Consider the following 5,953-nt stretch of genomic DNA (forward strand, 5'->3'; position numbering starts at 1 on the left):
CCTCTAGACTGAAAAGTAGATCTATGATAGGGAGAAGGCCTAGAGAATTTTCTGTTATAGTCCACCAGATTGTTCTGATTCGCTACTGATCTCTAGAGCTGAAAGTGCTCTCTTTCATTTTCTTCCACTTTCTTGACATTTTGCACCATCTTAGTATATCCTTCTATCAGGTGAATAGCAAGATAAGTCTTCAATGATGGTCTCAGCCCCTTGAAGAATTTATTTGCCTTCTCATGATCACTTCTTATGGCTTTAGGGGCAAAGAAGAACAACTCTTCAAATTTTTGTTGATACTCCAGAACTGTACTAGATCCCTGAATGAGAGCCATGAATTCAGATTCCTTAGCATCTCTCATAGACTTAGGAAAGTAGTTCTTGCAGAAGGCTTCCTTGAAGATCTCTCAAGTAAGATTCTGATGTAATGCTTCGAAAATCGGCTGAGTAGCATTCCACCAAGCATCAGCCTCATGCTGCAGTTTCGCTCAAGACACCAGGATCTTCCAAGCTTCATTACAACGGAGGTTGCGGATAGCTTTTTCCATCTCTCTAATCCACTTGTTCGAAACAGAACATCTTTGGTGATTCCAGTGAAAGCAGGGACTTGAAGCTTCATGAAATGTTCCATCAACTTCGAATGAGGTCCCGGAGCAAATCCATCAACATTGGCACCAGCCGCAGTACCAGTCCCAAGAGGATACGAGCTGCTTGCTCGGCGGAGACAATCACTCCAGAGGGAAGAAAAAAACTATAATGGTTTAGGATTTTATTTTCTCTAATAAAAGTAGATGATGTCCCAACATTGTTGATAAAATATTGATGAGAAGTCACTAGGGCTTGGGGCTATCAATTGCACCATATAAAATCTTGTCACCTTGACCTTGTCCTACCTAGGTGTTCTACAAAGTTGGACATCCAATTTAAGTGCCACCACCGTATTTATAGTTTCCAACGCCAGATCGCAATGCCTCCATATCAGTTCCTTTGGAGGTAAATAAAATTCAAAATGGGATTGTACAATATACAACAGTCCAAAATTTGGGATTTATCCAATCACTTGAATGGTTTTTAAGCTACAAAATCCGGCTATGATAGCAACACATGAATTTCAAAGTCCCACTGGGTTTGGGGAGCTCGTGATAATCTAAAAACTGTATCTGGCTATGATAGCAACACATGAATTTCAAAGTCGCATGTATTTATGAAATTTAAAAAAAGGATAAAATATTTAAAAATAAATTAGGGCCCAACCGGGTTCGAACCGGTGACCTCTTGATCTGCAGTCAAATGCTCTACCACTGAGCTATGGACCCTTGAGATGTATAATTTCATTACAAGAAATTACTTGATTGCTAGAACAAATGTTGAAGTTGCTTCAAGTTCTTCCTCCCCCATAGTTGTGAAGGTATTTACAGATGGAGTTTGGCTAATAAGATCAAGCCTTAGAGGCAAGGGTTTATCATTATTCATTTTGAGGGAATTTCCTAGTTGGATGATAGTTATATAATTTTGCCACTTTCATCTTCTTTGCCCACAAGATTTCTTCATGTTATTGTTCAAGGTTTTGTTTAGATATCAATATTGTCACTTGGAATGTACTTTCAGGGTTCATGTCAATGTATGTTTATGTAATGAAAAGATCTTTTGGTTAATGTTAAAAGTAAAGTTTTTAATTAACTCGATTAATCTCTGCTTTCCCAATGTGAATTGTGAGGTTTAAATGTAAGTGATTGCTAAGTTTTCCCATGTGTACTTAACAAAATTGTAGTGTCATAAGTCCCACTCGGTTTGGGTAGCTCAAGGATAATCTAGTATCCAACTATGATGGCAACACATGAATTTTGAAGTAGGATGTATTTATGAAATTAAATTAAAAATAAATTTATAATAAATTAGGGCTCAGTTAGGTTCCAATGGTGACCTCTACTTTACCACTGAGGTATGAACCTTTGATGGTCCTTGCTTACAGAAGGAGTTTGGATAGTAAGTGTTAGGGATACATAGTATATGCTTGTACTTATATGGTTAGATTTTACTATAAATTATGTACTGTAACACTTTGTTATTCAATTGAGAATGCCATTTGTTGCATGGTATCAGTCTCTTTCCTCTCAAACGAGTTTTCGATCCAAGATGGCTTCTAGCTAGGTAGATTTTGGTGTTGCTCTGCACTCTGCTTCAATGCTTCTGCCACTGGTTACCTTGAATGTTTCACCTTTGCTGCCATTGAAGCTTACTGATTCTAACTATCTGCCATGGCGCATCCAGTTCACTTCAATTCTGAGAGGTCATGGTCTTCTAGGGTTTGTGGATGGCTCTATTCCTCGTCCCACTGATCCTGTTGTTTTGGTACTGTGGGAATGTCAGGATCCACTCATCTTTAATTGGTTGTTCTCTTCTTTGTTTGAAGCTACTATGCCTCATATTTCGTGCAACCAATTCATTTGAAGTTTGGGATAGTCTTGCATGAGTGTAATCTTCTTCTTCTTCTAGATCTAGAATAATGGATCTAAAGGATCGTTTACTCAAGGTTCAGAAAGGATCCTCCACAATTTCAGATTATCTTCTTGAAGATCGTTTGATTTCGGATGCCCTAGCAGCAGTTGAATCTCCGATTGCTGATGAAGATCTTGTTCTCGTAGATCTTCATGGTCTTGGCGAAGACTATAGAGATGTTGTCACTTATGTTCGTCTTTGGGTGTCACCAATGACCTTCTTGGAGTTATCTGGCTTTCTTCTCAACATGAGATATTTTTGAGAAATTCTGCTTCTATTGCTATGGCCTCGATCTTAACTGCTAATGTTGTTGCTCATGGGATCTTGCGTGAGCCTTCAACTCAAAACAGACGTCCACCTTCTAATTTTTCTCAAAATAGTTTACTTTTCCAAATCAGAATCATCGGACTTGGTAACTTTGGAAAGAGGACGTGGTGTTGGTTTTCCAAATTCTAGTTGTGGTTTTTATCAAGGTTGTAGTAACTATGGCAATCAGACCTCCTATATTGGCTATGGTACTTATGGTAATGGCTATTTTGGCAATGACAATATTTCTGAAAATTCTACTAATTCTATTTCATGTATGGGAGATCCTTCGTTTCTGAACACTCCTCACCCTAAGTGTCAGCTCTACAACCTTGAAGGTCACCTGTGTGCTAGTTGTCCAGAAAAATTTAACCATGTGTTTCTTCTTGGTAATCTTTGTGCCTTCTTCTTTCTTTCCTCAAATTTTCCTCCAGATACATGATGTTAAGGCAACCTAGAGGGGGTGAATAGGTTGCAACTAGTGGACTTGCCTAATTTTTTTGTTTAATTGCAAATACAAGGTAAAGTAATGCAATCAATCCACAACACAAGTATTGTATAATGGTTTGACTTTGCAAGTCTACGTCTACTCCTCTCTTGGCCTCAAGAGAGTATTCCACTAGTGATTCTCTTTCAATACAATGGGTAGAGATCAAATCCTTTACAATCTATGTTTAATAAGGCAAAAACATCATTTACAATCTTTAATCTAAGTAAGGCAAGAACACCCTTTACAATCTTTGTTCCCCTCTACAATATTTCTACATAGGGCAAGAACACCCTCTACTAGTTCTAATCAACCTAGACTAGAATTGAAACAACAATACAATTTGAGAATTGGAATATATTATCTAACAAGGAGTGTGACACTTAACTCCTTGTCTGAGTGTGGTGCAATGATGCATGAATGCTCAAGAGATGAGATGCACCACTAATGAAATCCCAATGGCCTTCAATAAGTCCAAGCTTTACTCCAAAGAGCTTGGTTTGACAACTTTAGAATGTCCTTCAAAATTGAATGAAGTTGGAATGCAAGTGATCAATGCTTGTTCACCAATTTGAGTTTTTTAGAGTTATGAGATAGTAAATGCTCAATAGGCAAGGTAAGACATCTCAAATGGGGGTGGTTGGGCTTATAAAGATGGCATTCAATTGTTTGGTCCAACTTTCCAATGGATATAAATTTTTGTGAAATTTTAGTCCAAACGAATGTACGTCTGGATCAAGCGGAGATCCGTCTCAAAATTAGCGGTTAAAGAAATAGCCGTTGGGTTAAGTCAAGACCAGACGGATGCATGTCTGGCTTGCCATAGTCAGACAGATTTTCATTTGGCCAAACGGAAATTTCGTATGGCTCTCTATGACCAGACGGACGTCCGTCTGTAGCACAGAGTGCACAAGTAAGTGCAGGTAGGGACTTGATTGGGTTTTATGGTCCTTCTAGCCAACCCTAAGCCTCATACACTCTCATAATATGTCCTAGGTCAGTCTAGTGACATGATATACATATAATGTAATGCGATTACATATGAGTGCACGTACATGTGAGGTAAATCCCGAATTCATTTAAGTCTTGAATTTAATTTGATTTTTGCATCTTCTTGTGCTTTGATCTTGATGCTCATCTTGACCTTGATTCCTTGTCCAAGATTACTTGATCTTGATTTGGGCTTGACCATCCGGTGAATTTGCTCCATTGAGTTGAATTTGATCCATTTGTTTTAGTAATGAGCTAGACATTTACAACTTAATGTAGACATTAGTGATTTATGTTTGTTATCATTAAAACTAATGGAGGTTGATATGACAATGTTGACATGGCATTTTCCAACACATGGCTTATTGACAGTGGATCTAATAATCATTTAACTGCAAATATCTCTAATCTTGATGTTTGTGATCCGTTTACTAGTTCTGAAAACATTGTAATTGGGAATGGTCAAGGTTTGAAAATTTTCTATTGTAGTTCTTTTATGAATCTTGATGGTTGTTGTGTTCTATTGAATGGAATTTTTTGTGTTCCTTCTATTCAATATAGTTTGCTTTATATCAGTCATTTATGTGTTGACAATAATTTGCTTTTTAAATGTATCGATTCCTCTTTTTCTTTGAAGGACTATATAATTCAACAGATCTTGTTCCAAGGCTGGAGAAGCAATGGGCTTTTTCCTATTCTTTTGCATCCTCCTTCAACATCTCCTCCCACTGTTTTTCTTTATGCTACTTCTTGGCATCAACACCTGGGGCATCTGTCCACTCAAAGACTACAGTATGCTTTGCATTCCTCTTCATTGTTTTACTTGGGTCAGCCCCTTCACTGTGATGCTTGTCATTGTGACAAAGCGCGTTCACTTCCGTATGAACCAGTTTTACACATTAGTTCTTCTCCATTGGAATTAGTTCACACTGATATCGCTGTAATCCCAGTGAATTCTTTTGACAAATTTCGTTATTTTGTTAGTTCATTGATGACTTTTCTAGATACTGTTGGATATATCAAATCTGTAATAAATCAGATGTTCTTTCCATTTTCATTCTTTTTAAACCTCTGGTCGAATTTTTTTTTTAATGTTCTATTCGTTCCTTACAATTTGATGGTGGAGGGGAATAATTTGTTAAGTTGATTTCCATTTTAGCTTCTAGTGGCATTACCCATCGTTTTTCTTGTCTGAAAACACCACAACAAAACGATGTCTCCGAAAGAAACATTAGACATGTTATTGAATCTGCTTTGGCTTCATTGTTTCAAGCAGGTCTTCCTGCTTCTTTTTGGTTTGTTGCTATTCAAAACATCGGTCTATGTTACTAACTGCACCCCCTCTCCTTGATAGTTCAAACAACCTCTGACCTTACTTTTCTGAGAATTTTTAGATGTCTATGTTGTCCTTGTCTCAAATCATATGCCTCTGATAAATTCTCCAAAATCCGTACCTTCCTCGTCTTTTTTCCTAAGTTGAGGTCTTCCAGTGTTGGGCCTAATATTTCTTTAAATATTAATGGTGGGTCATCTACTCAGGAGGTTTCTACTCATGGGCGAGTTGATAAAGTGAATGTTGTTGCTGGGCCAACTCCAAACATAAGTCCTACTAGGCCTTCTAGTGATGTTGTTGTTTCTAATGAGTTATCTAATGAAGAATATGTAGAATGTGCTTTA

At 37.5% G+C, this 5,953-nt stretch overlaps 1 non-coding gene across 1 annotated transcript; it reads right to left on the bottom strand.

Annotated features, from left to right (window-relative positions):
- Positions 1-1,238: 1,238 nt before the first annotated feature.
- On the bottom strand, positions 1,239-1,310 carry TRNAC-GCA (transfer RNA cysteine (anticodon GCA)). Its single transcript has one exon. It is a non-coding gene; the product is annotated as a tRNA-Cys (tRNA).
- Between the last annotated feature and the right edge of the window lie 4,643 nt (positions 1,311-5,953).

This window comes from Hakea prostrata, chromosome 4 (genome assembly GCF_041222555.1).
Source record: "Hakea prostrata isolate BN-2017 chromosome 4, UWA_Hpros_2, whole genome shotgun sequence".
Lineage (NCBI taxonomy): Eukaryota > Viridiplantae > Streptophyta > Magnoliopsida > Proteales > Proteaceae > Hakea > Hakea prostrata.